General features: G+C 46.8%; 1 protein-coding gene across 1 annotated transcript in view; it reads left to right on the forward strand.

Annotated features, from left to right (window-relative positions):
• Window positions 1-15,756, forward strand: part of GALNT10 (polypeptide N-acetylgalactosaminyltransferase 10) — a 260,526-nt gene that overhangs the window by 35,132 nt on the left and 209,638 nt on the right. Inside the window, exon 2 of the mRNA XM_032477168.1 lies at window positions 478-574. The gene's annotated coding sequence lies outside the window, so the exon portion shown is untranslated. The remainder of the gene's footprint in view (window positions 1-477; window positions 575-15,756) is intronic.

Raw genomic sequence — 15,756 nt, forward strand, 5'->3', positions numbered from 1 at the left:
ACTCCTCCCTTATTCTCAGTCTATGTGGCTCCAGTGAGATTGTCTCATCTTCATGGTTAGCACATGAACTCAGGATAATCATGGGGTGTTCCAGTTCCATAGCTACAGTATTGGTTCAGGAATGGGCATCTGATTCAAGATGGAGCAATCAGAATCCATCCCAAGACTTCTGCCAGAAGTGTTGAGAAAGAGATGCTGTTTCACCGGAAGTTGCTAAGCTGGTTACACGCAAGCCTGAATTTTCTGGGGTGTACCACAGGGGCAGAGCCTGCCTGAAAATGAAGTCAACACAAAGGAAAGCAAAGCTGAGGATGTAGTGAGAACAAATCCTATTGACATCGTTAAAACACCTGGATCCAGCATTACCTGAAGTTAGACAACTTCTAGAGATTTTCAGTTATGCTAGCCAATAAATTCAGGTCATGTTTGGTTTTAAAATTTTTGGTTACCACTTTTGTTTGTTTGTTTATTTCTCAGATACGTTTGATTTGGATTCCTACCACCTGTAACCAAGAGTTCCAATGAACACCAATCACAGTGTAGTAGAGTGAGGATGGAAGACTTCCTATAGAAGGTGAGTCTGGAGCTGCATGCTTCAAGGTATCAAGGTATTCATGTATCAAGGTACACCTAGTAAAATCCTTGGTAAAGGCTGCTAATTATTTAATGCATCACTCTGCAGAGAACCATCAGGATCTGAACCAGAGCCATCAATGCCTTAACTAGAGTGAAATTTGGGTCACTTCAGTTGCCATCATAGTTATCTTTTATACTCCAAATGCTAGTCTTTCCCACCATTTCCAGGAATTGCCCTCCCCTTTTTAGTAAATGAAATTATCATTCATCCACTAAATATTGAAAACACCTATAAGTGTTACAAAAATTATGTTTGGAATACAATGATGTGAAAGATACTAAGAAGCTCACAGTAAAACCAGGAGGCAGCATTTACAGTGAACTTTTGTAAAACCAACCCAATGTGTCTGGTGTTTTACTAATGTTTTTAACTCAGTGATACTTTATTAGTTTCCTGTTGCTGCAGTAACACACTGCCACAGACTTGGTGGTTTAAAACACATAATACAGTTCTGAATATCAGAACTCTGAGATGGGTTTTACTGGGCTAAAACCAAAGTGTTAGCAGGGCTGTATTCCTTCTGGAGGCTCTAGAAGAGAATCTGTTTCCTTGTCTTTTCTAGCTTGTAACGGCTTCCTGCATTCCTTGGCTCATGGTGCCTTCCTCCATTGTCAGAGCCACCAGCACAGCATCTTCAAATCTCTCTCTCTCTCTCTCTGATACTGACAGCCCTGCCTTCCACCTGGAAGAACCCTTGTCATTATATAGAACCCATCTAGATAATCCAGGATAGTCCCCCCATGTCAGGATCCTTAATCACATCTGCAAAATCCCTTTTGTCACGTAAAACAACATAGTCAGAGGTTCTAGGGATTACGACGTGGACATCTTCGGGGCACCGCCATTATTCTGCCCACCACAAATACAAATAATTAGGCATTATTATTATATCCCCATTTTACAGAGAAAGAAATTAAGTCCTAGAGAGGTGAAAGTAAACATCCTGATAGCTAGTAGGAGCCAGAGCCTTGATTCATACCCGGGGGGGGGGTCTGATCCAGAGTCCACAGGCTTATTCACTGTTATTCTCTCTGCCAACCCAGACAGTTGTGGATTTTAAAGTCACACAGACCTGGGCAAGTCACATCACTGTCCCATGCCTTTTGTTATCTGCAACATGGAGCTAATAGTTTTACATTTAGGAACAGTCAAGGTCATGCATGTGGCAGTCTCCACACTGTGTGTGGCACATAGTAGGTGCCCAATATGTGGCCACCATTCCTTAAACTATTTTTCAAGGTGTAAAGATGGCAGGGCCTGAAGAGACCAATTCAGTGCCCTTGAATGGGGGTAGGGGGGTCCTGTCCCAGAAGGAAATTCTCACTTTTGGCTCAGGGGTATCGTGTCTCCAAGGATACCAGCAGAGCTTAAATGGGAGGACACTTTCTGGCTTCTAGAACACAGGTGAGAAGACACTTAGCCAGGTTCAGATATATGGGGAGCAAACCCAGGGCCAGACAAAGTTGGGGTGTGGATTGGTGGCCAGATGAGCAGATAAAGAAACCTATGGCTCTCCTACTCTCCCAACCACTCTCAGTTTCTTAACCACTGGCATGTCAGCCCATCTGCTCAAACAAAGGATTAGCCAGGCCCCACTTTGAGAGAATGTACTTGGGGAGCAACCACACCCCCAGCCGCCTACTACTTGACCGCCTGGTGGCCCTCTGCCCTTGCCTCCTGCCAAAATGGTTTGCTGCAGGGGGTGTCTGACAACAGAAGGACAGCAGAATTTATCACTGTCCTAACTTGTCCATTTGTTTTTGGCTCAGAGGGTCCTGATGGGGGAGTTTCCAGGGGCCGCACTGAAGCGCACACGCGTTCTTGACAGAGACACATGGCGGTGATTACACGCGGCGTTAGGCACAGTTACTGCAGGGCGCGGTGGCTCCAAGTCGTCTCTGGAGCACAGTCTCAAGCTGACTCCACATCTTCCTTGGCTTTCAGTTCCTTTTCTAAATCCTGTGTGAGGATGGAGAAGGAGGGGAGATGGGAGGTCAGGGGGTACAGGAGGCGGGAGACAGGGCTCCTCCTTCCCAGGGGTCGAGATGAGGGTTCCCTCTGTTGGCGCAGTTGAGTGGGACAGCCCGGGATGATCTTCCTCCCCAGTGTCTTGTCCTAGGACACAAACACATTCCTTCCATACTGAAGCATAAGACTCGACCCCAGATAGCCCTGGGAAGGAGAGCATGGTGACACAGTGTGAAGAACTGACGGAGCATTTCCTGAGACCAAAAACAAGATTGTAAAAGAAGACAGAATCTCAGATTAACTCCAACTCCTGAGCTAAGGTGTCAGCCCCTGCCCATCTCTGTCAGGTATTTTATCTGGCATTTTCTTGCACACCTTCCTTGCCAGGGTGCTCACTACTTCTTAGGGCAGCTTATTCCATTCTTGGGCAGCTCTGACTCTTAGAAAAGTGCTTCAGATTGAATGGGAATCTGCTTTCCAGCAGCTGCTCTTGGTTCAGCCTTTCAGTCCACTCTCCCAACTACAGTGTTTTTCCAAGAGTCACCTCTTGGGTCAAAAATCATCTAGGGAGCTCATTAAAATGCAGATTCCCGGGCCCAGCCCTGACCTAGTGAGTCAGAATCTCCAAGCCAGGGACCTAGGAATATGCATTGATAAGAAAGCCTGATCTGTGAGAGTTGCGGGCCCCTGAAATGAATTGGAAGGGTGCCCGCGTGCAAAGAATGTCCAAAGGGAAAGCCAGGAACTCGGAGGACAAAATTCTCCAACCTGTCAAACTCTGCCAAGTGTGGGGCTGATTGGGGAGGAAGCCACATCAAATAGGGATGAACCCACCCAGGAAATCACAAATAACAGCTAGCTAACACTTCCTAAGTACCCACCTGTACTAGAGGCTTTGGCATAATCCCTCTGTGTGCAGGCACTACAATTACCTCCATTTAACAAGCGAGGAAAGTGAGATTGTTGACATGCCCAAAGAAATACATCTGGAGAGTGGCAGCACCGAGGTTTGTCTGACTTTGCATCCCTGACCATGGTCTGACAACTTGATGGGAACTCCAGATCTAAACCTCCCGGGTCCAAGCCTCTTTCTTGATCTCAGGGAGCAAAGTTGCTGTCGTTTGACTATGGAACCTGTTTTCACCCTCACCTCGTAGGAGAGACATCTCTCCAGGTGCTTTTGAGGAGTACGGGCCAGTCCCTGGGAAGGCAGGGCTACGTGGTGGTGGGGCTTCCAGGTGATGATTCTGGCCCCGGGGAACCTCACAGACCCTCAGGGAGCAGTCTTGCTTCTATAGGCTGCTCACCTCACCTGGTCACTCCTGTAGTCAGGCCCACCACAGATGTGCTGGGTGTGAGCAAGGGTATAGGTGGAGGCCCACATAGCACATGTCTGAATAGTTAGAAGTTAGAAATAAAGATAACTGTTAAAAAGAAAAGTTCTATCTTCCTATCTTGACAAATATTCTTTCATCGTGGCCTAGAAGGCCAAGTTCAAATTTAGCATTTGGAGGAGCTCTTCCCTGGAACTTGGCAATGTGGGGAGAGCTAGCCCCCAGCCCTGGCTCCTTGCATGGCCCCCTTCCCCTTCCACACTTGACTCTGCCCCACCCCCCAGAGGCCTCACATGCATGTAAACACCACAGCCCTCACTTACCAGCTCTGTCCATGTGCCCTGCAAACAGCTGCACCTTGGTCCCTTGGGCTGGGTAGAGTCATTCTGGGCAGCCTGCTCTGGTCATGGCCCCTCTCTGGCTGTCTCTGCCCACTGAATCCATTTGTACCATAGCTGATCATGGGGGCTGACATGGGAGAGGTACGCTGCATTAGTATGCCAGTCAGCCGCCTGGGCATTGCGGTCCCTGCTCTCAGCCTGGCACCAGGCCTGGCAGAGGGGGCTGGGAGGCAGCTCCTCCCACCACAAATGAAGCATGGGGCAAGGAAGTGAAGTCTTGAGCTACTGCTCCAGCCCACAAACAAGAGAGAGAGAGAGAGGGAGAGAATCTTTTACTTTAGGCAGGGAAGGTCACCTAGATCATGAGGTCATATCTGCTTCACACTTCACCTGAAGTTTCCTTATTAAATCTTATTATCTTTGGATTTTAAAAATAGTCTGATGCATCCCACTCAGGGGTGATATCAGCTGCAACCGTATAGGTCAGTGATTATCAAAGTGCCATCTGAACCAGCAGCAGCAGGTTCAGACCTGACCTGTTGTTAGACACGCAGATTCCCAGGCCCCAGTCCTGAACTGGAAACTCTGGAGGGGGACCCAGCACTCTGTGCTTAACAAGCTTTCCTGATGAGTCTGAGGCTCACTGAAGGCTGAGAACCACTGATGCAGGCGAAACCGAGTCATTGTTTCAGAGCAGAGTGGTGATCCGTGAGAGTTGTGTTCAACAGTGTGCGTTCATTCAGCAAATATCTGTTGAGAGTCAAGCACCGTGTTAGGCACTGGGGATTCAAAATGTAGTCTCTGCCTTCAAGTTGCTCACAGTCTAACTCAGGAGCAGGCAAGTAAGCAGATCACCACATGAGGATACTCTAAATGCTGACACAGGACAGGCAGAGGGCGCTGTGTGGTGGAGAGGCATCAGCTAAGCCTTCCCAGAGGCAGCTCTGCCCCCACAGAAGCTTGGAGAAGCAGGCGTTGTCTGATGCAGAGCCGAACACAGTAAAGTGTTGCTGGTGACGAAGGCTCTCTCCTTGTCCAAACTTTTGTCAGGCTCCTCTGAGCCCTCTTCTCCACTAGGCTGTGACCTTGATCCTGTCTCTGGTCTACCAAGCCCAGTCTTAGTAAAGAATCCTGCTAAGTCATCCCCTCACCCTTGAGATCTTGTCGAATTCCTCATCCCTCATCCCTCATCCTTGATGTCACAGCCCTTGGCCTGACTTAGTGAGAATACTGTTGAGCCAGTGTAGCAAGAATCTCCCTACCCTTGATGCCTCCTCTTAGTAATTTTCCATCTGTTGACTCCTTCACTCTGTTCATTGTCTATAAATTCCCAGCCGACTGTTGTATCTTGAGTTGAGCTCTGTTGCAACAGTCCTGGGTATAGTCTTTGTTACCAGTTTAACAAGTGTCAGAATAGATTTTTCTCTACCACTGGGCAGGACAGCAGTTGTGCAGAGACTTAGGGGAAGGGAAGAACATGTCCCAGCCCGTTCAGGCCCTTGGGATGGCCCCCAAGTCAGAGCAGAGTGTGACGTGGCAAGGACCAAGAAGGAGGTGAGTCTGGCAAAGTCAGCAGGGTCTTGGGAGAATCTCTGAGAGTCGGGGCTTGTCCCGAAGGCAGTAGGAGGCAATGGGAAGTTTCAGGCAGAAGAGTCACATGATTAGGCTTTCATTCTAGAAAGGTCTCTGTGGCAGGCTGCTTTGTGATGGATGGATTGGGGACCCCAAGCCTTGAGCCCCGAGAGACCAGTGAGGAGACTGCCATCCCTGAATCAGAAGCTCAGGCCTCTGTATGATTAATGAGGTTCCCCGGTCAGTCAGCCACCGCCAGGGCTGAGAATCACTGAGGTAGAAAGTGAAGAGACCCGGCTTGGTGACAGAATGACAGGGGAGGGCAGGAGCAATGGAGAGGAAGGTGGGGGTAGCTGTCCCCCAGGAGTCAGCGTGAGTCACTGGAGAGTCACTGCATTTTCAGAAGGCAAATCATGAGACTGGACTAGGGCAGTCAGGGTCTGAAAGTTTCATCCTCTTCTTTCCAGGTGCAAAAGAGATGCTGGGTTGAGCAGGCTAAACCTCCCATAAATGAACCATTTGATTTAAGGGGTTGAATGAAGACTCGGTCATTCACTCTTCCATACATTTAAGAAATGCTTGCTGAGTACCTACCATATGCTGGGTGCTGTGCTACGTATGTACTGGGGAAACAGTAGTGAGCAGAGATGGTCCCCATCTAGTGGGTGAGGCCGACTTTACACCAGTAATGAGTCTAGTGAATGCAGCATTATAACAGTGCTAAGTGCTATGATGAGAAAATACTTACAGCATATGTAATAGGGGAATGTGACCCAGCTTGAGGGGTCTGGAAGTCTTCCCTAAGGTGGTGTCCCCTGTCCCAACGTGCAAAAGATAAGTAAGAATCAGCTAGGCTAAAAGGGAAGAGGGTGCTACAGGCAGAAAGACAGCATCAAGGACCCTATGGCAGGTGGCCTTTATGCTCACCTATGGGGCTCTTCACAGGTACGCAGGCCCAGATTCTCCAGTCTATGAAAGACACCTCCTTAGGATGTAGCCCCTGACGTCCTTTTCAGAAAGCCCACTGTGGAACTGGGGCTTGCAGAAAACCCCATGTTTCCCACAAGGGGCAGATGGCCAGAGGCCTGTGTGGCATGCCCTGGTGGCCTCCCTGCAAATCAGCAGGACAGGCCCAGGTGTGAAACAACCTTGCAACGAGATCATTGCTGTCTCCACTAGGGGAAGTGCTTTCTGACAGCTGCTCTGAAACGATTCTCCTGCAATTTCCATTTTATAGCTCCTTGTTCCCTCCTCAGCCGGAGGCTGTGTCTCCCAAGAAGTCAGGTTGACATTGCAGGCCGCAATTATCATGCCCTCCCCCTGGCTGAGACTTCCTGGTCATCTCCCACCTTTGGTGCTAAGTTTCTCTGCATTGATTCTGTTGCACAGATATTTATCAAGCACCTGCTGGGGGCTACGGTGGATGGGAATGGGTAAGAAGAAAATTTGAGATGGCCTTTCCCTCACCCAACTCACAGGTGACCCCACACAACCCATCAACAAATGTTTGTAGAGGAGAAACTAGGGATTGAGGCTAATGAGTATTATTTAAAGCCCCCAAGGTACCCATAACAGAACTAGATATTGTAGTGTATCTATCTGAGATTTATAGGCAGGAGACAGAAGGGTTAAGTGAGCTAAACCCTTGTCAATCATACTAAAAAGTCAATAGATACTGTCTAGAGTTGATATATCAAGGAGCACAGGTAATAAAGCTTTGACAGGAACCACCAGAGATGGATGATTAAGAGCACTCAGGTGTCTGGAGCCCAACATCCTGAGACGAAATTCCATTTCTGTTGCTTACCAACTGTGTGACCTTAAGCAGATCACTTCACTTTGCTACACCTTAGTTTTCCCATCTGTAAAATGGGCATAATGATGATACCTACCCCTTGGGGTTGTGGTGAGCACTCATGGAAACAATGTGCATAAAAGGTTTAGCACAGGGCTTGGCCCATGACAAGCACTCAGTAAAGGTTAGCCAGGGATAAAAGCAGAAACAGTTTAAAAGAGGTTGGTCTCTGGGGAATAGGACATGGTTAGGGGAGGGACAGTTATGGGGAGGGTCAGTTGCTGTTTATTATAAATTCTCTGAACTGTTTAATTCTGTGACCATATGCACAAAATATCTCATTGCTGAAAATGAAATTCTTAAATAGTTATACAACCTGGCTGATTACTGTAGAAAACTGGATGCTGACTGAACTTTTCTGGCTTAAGCATCTCTGCTCCCTCCATGTTCAGACTCCTCCCCCTTCCCTGCCCTATTTTCATCCTCAGTTCCCCCCAACCCCACCCCTTCTTTTTCTCCTGCTTTCTGTTTGTTTCAGTTGTCATCCGCTCTTAACTGCCCTCAGTAGCGCTTGGTGTCTGTGTTAGTTTCCTGGGGCTGCCATAACAAAGTACCACAGAGTGGGTAATGTAAACCCAGAAGGTTCTTTTCTCATAGTTCTGGAGGCTAGAAGCCCAAGTTCAAGGTCTTGGTAGATTTGGTTTCTTCTGAGGCCTCTTTCCTTGGCTTGCAGATGGCCACTTTCTCCTTCTGTCCTCACATGGATTTTCTTCTGTGCACCTAGCCCTGGTGTCTCTCTGGGTGTCCAAATTTTCTCTTCTTAGAAGGACACCAGTCCCATTGGATTAGGGCCCACCCTAAGGGCCTCCTTTTAACTGAATTACCTCTTTAAAGGCCTTATATCCAAATACAGTAAGATTCTGAACTACTAGGGGTGGAGGGGAAGTTTAGGGCTTCAACATATGAATTTGGGGACCATGCAATTCAACCTTTAACAGTGTCCTTGAGTCATTTGGCCCACGGGGGGCCCAGGAGCCTGTTGCAATGACATTATGAGGCCTAGGGCCAAATATCAAGGTACATGTCTGGGGTAGACAGTGTCACCTGGGCCTGCAGGCTGTGGCATCTACTGCAAGGTGAGTGGTCCCAAGGGTTCCTAGAAATGTCCACATCCCTCTCCAAGCTCTTTTTGCCTGCTTGGATATGCAATTGCTCACTCTATGAGGGTCCTGGGATCTGGGGCCCCAGGGCTTCTCCTGGACTCTGCCACCACTTCATTGTAGGACTATGGACAAGACATTTCCCTTTTCTGGGCCTTAATTCCCTCCTCAATAAAATGAAGAAGTCATTTGACCTAAGAGACTGGAATTCCAGTTCCTGCTCCTTCGTCCTCAATCTTTGCAGCCTAGGAAGCTTGAGCTCTTGTCTTCCCATCTTGGAGACAGGGGTGTATGTCCAATTCCACGATCTAGAGACTCCTCCACCTCTTGAGAGACAGATGCACCCCAATCCATCATCGCTTCGAGAATCTGGTGGTCTTGCCCAGCCAGCATCTGTCTATCCTTCCTCTGGGTTTCCTTTGGGGCCAGGGTAAGTGAGCAACCCAGACCTTGCCCATAAAACTCAGTCTTGGGATTTTTAGGGAAGCTGTTGGAAAGGAGAATTTAGATTCCCCTGGCATTGCTAGCTGTCAGGATAATGTAAACCTGGAGTTACCAGCAGGCACCCTGTCACCTGGAGAGAGTAAGCTGCCCGAGGGCAAAGAACGTAGAAGGAAGAAGCAGAGTTAAGAAAGTTTCTGAGGTGTGATGACATCCTTTGATCACCTGGATCTTTCTGTGCCTGAAGGCAAACTCCCCTTCATGTCTCAATTAAATAAGGCAGGACATTTCTTTCATTCTTTTTCTCCTTCTCTATTTGTTTATTGCCCAAATCTTTTTTGAACTGGTTTTATGCCACTTTCTGGGGAGGAATCTTGTCCTTGAACATGCAAGAAATCTTTCTCATGTTCCTGCCTTTTCTGAGCAAACTCCTACACATCTTTCAGAATCTACCCAAACATCACCTTCCTTGTGACCTCTCCCATGGGCTCCTGAGCAGAATAAGCTCTCTTCTTTGGGCTCTCATGGCAGCCTTTACATTCCTCCAATAAAACACTTACCAATTGATATCAAGTTTTAGCATAGTTGTCTGCTCAGATCCCTGTGTTTAAATGCTTGTTCATCTTTGAACCCCCAGTGCCTGGATCGAGGGCTGGCATACAGTTTGCATTTAATGAATGAGGGAATGAATGAGTGTATAACCTGAATCCTGCTGCAACATCAGCCCTTTTTTTGGTTGTTCAGAAGAAATAGAAGCCAATTTGTCACTGTGCTGTATGCGGATTAGTCACAGTTTAATCAACTACAGGGTGGTATGATATATTTACGGAGCTAAGTAAATGCTAAAAAAAAAAAAATTCCAATTTTAATGCTGAATTGTCAGTGCTTTTATACACTTCCCCCCGTCCCCACTACTCATCCCTCTCATACTTACTCTGGAGGCCACACGGTGTAGTGAATGGGGAGGTAGGAGACTGGGTTCTAGTCCCCTGTTTCCTCTAAGAATTTGTGGGCCTCATCTTCATAATGAAGCGGCTGGACCACATCAGGGATCCGTGGCCACTCAGCCCCAGCTCATTCCAACCATGTAGGAAGATAGGCCCAGTGTTTCCAAATTTCGCAATTTTTAAGAGAAATTGGGAGTGTAAGTTTTTATATAAAATGCACGCTTTAAAAAATATTATGTGGACCTAGGCTGTGAAGATTCAGGTCCTCTCATACATTGCTGATGGGAGTGCAAAAAGATTCGACCCCTATGGTGGGGAATCTTCTAAAACTACAGATGCATTTACCCTTTGACCTAGCAAATCTTACTTCTAGGAATTTCCCCTGAAGATTCAACTCCACGCTACAGAACAAGACATGCACAAGGTTATTCATTATGGCATTATTTTAATAGCCCAAAATTGAGAACAATTTCAAATCTCCTTTTGAGATTTGGGGACTGGTGAACCTTGATTTATTCACACACTGTGGGATACTTTGCAACTGGAAAAAAAAAGAATGGGACAACCTCTCTGTATTTATATGGCAAAATCTCTGGGATCGTTTACGTGATAAAAGCAGCATGCAGCAGAGAGTATACAAAAGTGCTCTTTAAACTCAGATCCCCTAGCTGAGAATAGAGGGCATTTGCAAAGCCCACTGTATTGGCTCTCTCCTAGCTCTCTGCAGCTGTGAGTATGGGTGGCTGTGTGTGTGTGTGTGTGTGTGTGTGTGTGTGCCCATGCATACAGGCCTCCCACAGTAAGTGGTGGGGACCTGTTTACTGCACACCTCCTACAGGGACAAGCACTACCCAGAGGGCCATTAGCAAAACCAACGTCCCATTAGAATGGCCTAGGGAAGTCATGCTAGTGTAACTTTGCAGAAAGACTGTTGGACTGGATTCCAACAGTATTAAATTCTAGTATCAGTTCTGCCCCCCAACAGCCATGAGGACCTTTCTCCTTCCTCCCACCAAATACAATTGTTCATTTTCTTATAACATCTTTTCTGCCACTAGACCGTGACCCTGTGAGACCACGACTGATCTGTTTGCCCACCACTGAATCTCTAGCATGTGCCATAGTGCCTGGTAGGTAGTAGGGTCTCAATAAATATCTATTGAATGAATGACTAAATGAATCAATGGGTGATGGACATAAAGAACTTAGGGTAGTGCCTAGTCATGGTTCTGTTTAATTACAGGTGGTAGTAGTCTACATAATGTTAGGATGCTGGTGATTGCAAGTTGTATGACTTTGGGCAGATTAACAAAATCCCCAAGCCTTGATTTTCTTATCTGTATTATGGATGCAACAATACCTATTCCCAAGTGTTGTCATGAGTATTAATCAGATAACTTAGGCAAATCATTCAGTGTATGGTTTGGCACATAAAAGATCGTAAGTGGTGGTTATTACTAGAGAGAAATAGCATAAAATAAATAAACTGAAGAATCGGGCAAATCCCTTGATTGATGCTGAGATGCAAAGGGCATTGCACAAAGAAGCTCTCTCTGCATCTTCCACTGTCCTCTTACGTAGGGCAGCCATCCATTCTTCAACAAGTGCTGGCTGAACGGATACTCCGTGCTGGGCACCATGCCAGCTGCCGAGAGTAGCAGCAAGAAAAATGAGTAGTTAATCAGTATGAGTTTCTTTTTGGGGTGATGAAAATGTTCGAAAACTGATTGTGATGGTGGTTACACACAACTCTATGAATACACTAAAATCCATTTGAATTGTACATTTGAAGTGGGTGTATGGATTGAATAACACATGAATTATGTCTCAGTAAAGCTGTTATGAAAAAGAAGAGAAATAAACAGTAGACCTGAGTCTACCCCTTCCTACTTGGACAAGTCAGTTGACCTCTCTGATTCAGTGTGCTCTTCTGGAAAATAAGAATAATAATCGAACCTACCCCCGAGGGTTTTGGTGAGGATTAAAAGAGACAATGTTTGTAAAGTGCTAACTTAGAGTTTGGTATGTAGTAAGAGCTCCATTGGTGTCAGCGAACAGCGTCCCCATCACCTTTATTAATATATAAATGCTAAGGAAGGAAATTACACAAGTAACTACGTATGGGGAAGACTACCCAAGTAGCATGGGCTCTTTGTGCCACTGGGTGGGAAGAGGAAGGAGTTAGTGAGGCGGTGAGGGAGGAGATGACATCTAAGCTGGGTAAGAATTCATCCACACAGAAGGATGTGAAGGGCAGTCCTGCAGGAGGGCACAGCACGAGCAAGGACATGGGGCGAGAGATGACAGGATTAAGGTAAGGAACAACTAGCAGTTTTGCACAGAGTGCAAGGCAGCAACTTCAACTTTATTGTGAAGACAATTGGGAGACCACCAGCAGGAAGCAACGTGGCAAGTCTGTGTACCAGAATAGTCACTATGGTGGGGAGGATGGATCTTAAGAGATGAAGGACTGAAGTGGCAAAGGAGTTAGGAGACTACTGCCGCAATTCAAGTGAAAGATGATAAAGGCTTTAACTTGGACTTGGAGATTAGGGTATCAGGGCCAAGGCTTCTTTGATCATAACGGACAGAGACTCACTCGTAACTTCAAGGAAAGGGTATACAGCAGGGAACCTCACAGAAGCCCTAGGTCAGGGATTCAAGTAAGCATCCCAGAAACCTGGTCTTGAACTAGAAAACCAGGAGCCAAGGCAGTTACCTTTCATAATTGTCTCTCTCAGCATCTCTGCTCCTTGCACCTCTGCCCTATTGTCTTTTTTTTTTTTATTAAATGCACTTCCTGTGTTATTGACGGTTTCTGCTTTCCCATATTTTCTTGTGTGTGCCCCAAGAGTATTCTCCACCCTGATGCCACTTCCACTTTCAGGGACCACAACCAACTGCCCTCTTCCCTCTGTGCCACTTGATTCCAATTTGTGAGACAGAGGCTAAGTGTCTCTGTTCATAGGCCAAAGGCCAGCCCATGCACAAGGTAGAGAATTTGGCCATGTGAGGCAGCAGGGCTCTGATCAGGGATTCTTCTTGCAGGCACCTGAAATATGTCTCATATTGTAGGCCTAGAGGGGAAGGGATACATTTAAAATTTATTAGGCAATAAAACCAGCATTATTAGGTAATTGTTTGAATGTGGGAGGTGAGTTGGAGTGGAGGCCAGGATGACATCAGAGGTTGGCTTGGTAACTGGGTGATCTCTCAGTTTCACTTTCCTGTCTGTTGGTGCTGTTCTCAGGTTCTCAGGAAGCTTCCCCACTTGATTCAGTCAGGGCCTCAAAAAATGCATAGTTCTCCCACGCTGGGAACTGTGAGGCAAGTTTCCTAAGAGGACAGTTGGACAGGGTATAGGGTAACAACAAGGGACAGTGCAGTATCCTGGGCCTAGAAACAGTGATGTGCTGTCCAAACCTAGGCCTGAAGGACGAGGGGAGGGCAGTTCTCGGAATCCAGAGCAGGGGCCTGCCCAGCAGAATCTGTGGCCTTTAGTGGTAGATACACGCAGCCTGTGGCATCCTCCCACTAAAGAAGCTAGGACAAGAAACACCCTGACCCAGCTCTTTTCCCTCTCTTTGGTATTCTGCCCTGGCTCCCCCAACGGCTCACCCCAACAGGAAGAGAGACAGTAAGGAAGCCCACTGATGTATGCTATGGCAGCTCCCTGGAGCGGGGAGGAGCAAGAGTAAGACTCCAGTCCACTCCTCATGGTGGGTCTGGAAGGGACCACTACTTCCTGATTTGAAAAAACACAGAATTCAAACGCAGTTTTTTTTAAATTTTGTCTTAGGTAGGTCAGGTATTCATCCCTAGACCAATCTCTGTAGCAGGAGCGGATAGCCTGCTCTGATTGGCTAAGCCAGTAGCTGAGGGTGGAGTCAGCTCTGATCCAGCCTCTCAACTGGGAAGCCAAGGTTAAATCCCCAAAGAATATCAGGATGTTGTTAACTGAGGAGGTAAAAACAATAGACGTCTACTGTTGCCCATAATGGGATTGGTCAAGGGGTGGGGGTGGGGTTGTTGTTCCTGTCGGACAGACTGAGGGGAAGAGACCACGGTGCATTGGTGAGTGAATGAGCGGGGCGGTAACAGATGGAGCTGCTCCCTCTCCAGGCCTCAGTTTCCTAGCAGGGAAGAATCTTAACATTCTGGTGGCGTCATTGCTCACCAGCAAGTTGTTGACCAATGCGTTCAGCCTTCTCCTCAAGAGTGCAGACCCCTCATTGCCAGTAAAGACCACCAAGCCTTGCTTTCTTTATTCATTCCTTGATGTTAGACCTAGCCGAGACCTCTGGACCCACTGAAGTTTGCTGGAAGGTGCCACCTAGTGGAACATCCGATGACATGCCGCTTAGACCAAAGGAAACCTTAGAAGGATTTTAGAGCTGAAAGCAAGAGAGCAGCAGTTCGCTCAAGCTTGGCCACAGAGTGGAATCACCTAGGAATAGCTGAACCCTACCCCTAGAGGTCTGACTTAATTGGTCTGGGGTTTAGGTTGAGCATCCATAGTTTTTAAAGGTCACCAGGTGAAAGGTTAAGACCTCTGGGTATAGAGAAGCCGACCTTTATTTTACAGAAGTGCACGCAGACAGTGCTACTTCTCTAAGGGCCTTCACATTTCTAGGATGCCCCTTTCTCATGCACCCTACCACCTCTCTATTTGTGTTTCGTACAACTTTCTTCCTTTATTCAAAAGTGGGAAGTAATTAAACAGGAAGCACTCTCATTTTCCAAGCCCTGGTGTTTATTTTAGAGGCAGTGCCAGGAGGCTAATGGCTCCCTCTACGTCTGATATTTGAATCTGACCTGTCTGACTAATATTCTGAGATATACCCACCCAATGACGTATATTTACTCTTTGAAATGTACGGCCTTCTGTGCTCTTTCAAATCGTATCCTACTTGAAACACCTTCCTCATCCACTGTCTTGATTCAATAGCATTCCTTTATAGTTGGCAGGATTGGTTTAATTGGCATCTCGGTGTGGAAATGACAAAGTAGACTCCGAGAGAGAGACAGGCAATTTTCTGTCTAGAGGTCATTTCAAATAGGCATCCTGCAAACCCTTTATTTTTATTCAGACTAGGAGCTGAAATGCCACTAAATCACACACACTAAGTGGACTGAACCACCTGAGTGGTGTTCCATTCCTCGCTCCCCTTCTCCCATCCGACCTTGCAAGACTGAGTCGCCAAATTTTAGAATTAAAAAAGATCTCAACAAGCATTTGGTTCAACTACTTTATTTAATGCAACCATATTCAATATTTAGCTAGACAGCTCTAATTCCTGCTTCCACATACACTCGTGGATCCATTCATGATAAACATGATGCTCAGAGAATTTGAGTGACCTGTCTGAAGCTGCACAGGAAGGTAGGGGCAAAGTCTGGACTGATTCAGACTTAATAGAGCCATGTGCGGAAATCTCAGTTCCAGGGCTTGTGTTCTCTTGCTCTATATTTGGAAGTTTGAGCCTTGTTAAATGACCAGCCTGGTAGAGAGAGCAATTTGGGTCACTGACACCAGTGTTAATGAGTTTCCTGAGTGCAGA

This window comes from Camelus ferus, chromosome 3 (assembly GCF_009834535.1).
Source record: "Camelus ferus isolate YT-003-E chromosome 3, BCGSAC_Cfer_1.0, whole genome shotgun sequence".
Lineage (NCBI taxonomy): Eukaryota > Metazoa > Chordata > Mammalia > Artiodactyla > Camelidae > Camelus > Camelus ferus.